This window comes from Elephantulus edwardii, unplaced genomic scaffold, assembly GCF_000299155.1.
Source record: "Elephantulus edwardii isolate Elephantulus edwardi_28Jun2011 unplaced genomic scaffold, EleEdw1.0 scaffold00041, whole genome shotgun sequence".
Taxonomy (NCBI): Eukaryota; Metazoa; Chordata; class Mammalia; order Macroscelidea; family Macroscelididae; genus Elephantulus; species Elephantulus edwardii.
Window position 1 is genome coordinate 15,299,881 of NW_006399791.1, and position 3,458 is coordinate 15,303,338.

Sequence of the window (3,458 nt, forward strand, 5' to 3'; positions counted from 1 at the left end):
GACACTACTGGAGACATAAAGACGACTATGATACAACCTTGTGACAGAGTAACAAGCACAATAATCCATAAGTGTTAGTTTAATGATAGAAATTTGTCATCAAACAGCATTTAGGTACGAGAGAGTGAAACAAGTACCTGGATTGGGTGCAAGGAATTCAAGGGAAGAAGGAAGAGTATGGTGTGTGTGTGTGTGTGTGTGTGTGTGTGTCGGGGGGAGGGGGAAAGAGAGAGAGAGAGAGAGGGGATTCTTTAAAAAGTTGACTGGCTTAAACTGTTTACAAGTGTAAAATGGCATACAATTTTATTGGTATTTTTATTTTAAATTTTGTCAAAATTTCATCTGAGTTGAAGCAGTGTTTAATGCTGGTAATGTCTACATTCTATGCTTCTTGTTGTTAAGTGCCATCGAGCCACCTGCGACTCATAGTGACCCTGTGCACAATAGCTCTGATCCCTGCCCTATCCTTAACCAATTCCATTGTCTCTAACACACCTACCCCCATTACTCTAGTCAGTGGGTCAATCTGTCTCATTCAGGGCCTTCCTTTTCTTTGCTGACCCACCATCCTTTCGAGTATATGTTTATTTTTTAATTTTTATTTTTTTTAAAGTAAAACACAAATGTTTCCAGTCACTTTGCTCTCTCTTTCTTAATCTAATGCTTTCAGGGTGGGAGCTCTGGGGACCTAGTGGTAAAAAGCTGCGCTGTGATTCCAAAGGCGTGTGGTTCAAATCCACCAGCTGCTCCACGGGAGAGGATGGACAGTCTTCTCCCATGTGATGAACTGCTTCTGAAAACCCAGTGAGTGAGTCAACTGAGGCGGTTCTGACTCAAAGGCCCACAGCATCAACAACAACGCTTTCCGTTAAAGAGCCCTAGTAGTGCAATGGTTAAGTGCTGTTAACCAAAAGTCTGAGGCTCAGATTCACCAGCTGTACACTGGGGAACAAGGGTCTGGCAGCTCCTGAAAGGCTCCGTAACCCTGGAAACCCTGGAGCTGTTCAACTAGCCCTCAGGCTCACTGAGACCTGGGGTCTACTCAGCCGAAGTGGGGACTTTGCGGAATGTTTTCAGCTGAAAGGCTGAGAAGTGGTTTCAGGACACTTCACTCTTGGGTTAGTTTGAGACAGTGGTCTCAAAAGAAACTAAAATAGCAGGATGAGCCATCAGAAAAGGAGGGAGTGGGGTTTCAAGTTTGGTTCCCAAGAGACCGCAAAGGAAAAGCAACATAAAGCAAATGAGAAATCCAGAAAGCTGCTTGAAAGGAGGAGGAAACGTCTCAGGAAACGTAAGAGAAAGCAAAGGCGGAGGAGCAGGAAATAGATAGAGACGGAGAGTCCCAGGCATGGGCACTGAGGGGACAAGACGGTCTCGTTCAGAGAAGGAGACGTTTTCTAGAAAGAATAAAAAGCCTTTCCTTTAGCAAATGGAAGCATAACGGAAGGGCCCACTGGTTTATGTCACAGATGCCAGGCCAGGTAAAATAGCCTATCTAGGAAAGAAGAAGCAAAGAATTCTTTCTACATGGGCAGACATGTCTACATGGGCTGCAGAGCCTGTTAAAAACAAAACAAAACACCAAAAAAACTGATTTCCTTAGAAAAAAGCACAAAACAGTGCATGGAGGTGTTCCTAGTTGCACCTCAACTGAGTCTGGACAGATTCCTGTGACCCCAAGCAGCAAGGACTAGGTGCTGATGGAGCACACACCATGCTGTGAAGGGATGCTGCTGTCTCCGTACACAGGGGCGAAGACATGGGGTATGAAGTGACACTGTGTCATGAAGACTCATGAAGGTGAGGTGCAAGCCTTACCACTTAGGTCCTGCTGGGCATTGTTTCATTTGCTGAGGTCTCACCTAGGGCCAAGTTCTTTATATACTTTCTCTGAGTTCTAACAGAATCCAGGGAGAGCTAAAGTATCAGTATGTCAGCATTTCAAAAACCTGCCACTCCCACATGAACTCAACACCTAGAGCTAAACTGGGAGAAGAACTCAAAACCAGAATGTTTCTTCCCTTTTCTGATGATTTTCATGAAACTGGGGGTGGCTAGGAACACCTGTGAGGGTGGCATCCACTTTAGGAAATGTCTCCACAGGCACCTGGATTTGCTTCCCTATTGTTCTTGCCTTATATTTACAGCTTTGTTTCAGAAACATGGACCCCCACAGGAGGAAGCAAAGCTCATGGATTTTCCTCTTGAATGTGGAGAAATATTGTGAAACTTCCCCTTTATGTCTTTGTTAAAACACTATGAGGTATTCTATTTTAAATTTGAGGTAATTATTTTATATCTTTAATCAAAACTTTATTAGGTATTCTGTCTTAAAGTGTTTGAAAACGTAAGGCATACCGTATGATAAAATTGTCAGCTGTTTAGGGGAAAGATAACAATATTCATTGGCAACTTGCTACTTGCCAGGTGTTTGACTCTGTATTTACATGCCTGACTTCTGGAGGGAGGGGTTATTATGTCAGCTTTGCTGATGAGTTCCTGGTGGTGTAAACAGTTGAGCTCTTGACTTCCAGCCTGGAGGTTGTCTGTTTGGGTCAACCCAGAGGCACTTCAGGAGACAACCCTGGCCATCTACTCTTGAAAGGTCACAGCCTTGACGATTTTAGAAAGAGAGCAGTTCCAGTCATTCTACCACACACACAGAATCAGGATTTATCTGACGGCAGCTAACAACAACCGCATGGATGAGGAAACTGAGATCAAGAGGCATTACGAAAAAAGCAAAGCAAGGACTTGAACAAAAGGGTACTAGAAGCAAACTTTAAGGAAAAAATATAGCCCATCAACAAATGGATAGAACAACTATGGTATATTCACACAATGGGATACTACACAACAATGAAAAACAAGAAACTCATAAAACATTGCACAACATGGGTGACCAAGGGGACATTATGCTGAGTAAAATATCTCAGTCAAAAAAGGACAAATACTGTATAATATCATTGATAGAAAACAAGACTGTCATGGGGGTTGGGGGAAAATAAGAAAAGAAGGGATAAATAATGGACACTGCATTTGGAACATGTGAAAAAAAGAACTGTTTAAAAGGAATCTATGATTAGGCATTATTTGAATGACAACAATCCAGAATAAGTGGTGCATAGCAAAATCTACTGGGAGAGTGGTGGATAGGGAGGGAGGAAATTATGCAACAAGGAATGATTTTTTTTTTTAAAGTGAAAATGTGCAACAATGAATGAATGAAAATCCAACTTTTCTGTAAACTTTTGTGAAAATCACAATTAAAAAAGATATTAAAAAATAAAAAAGGAAAGAAATATGGGCATTCAGGGAGATAAAATGTTTGGAGAGTAGGCTTTAAGAAGCTCAGAACTATATCTAGAACAAAGTAAGCTTGAAATAAATACTAACTAGTGAATAAATTTGTTGTTTACTATTGAGTCAGAACTGACTCATAGCAGACTCTACAGTGG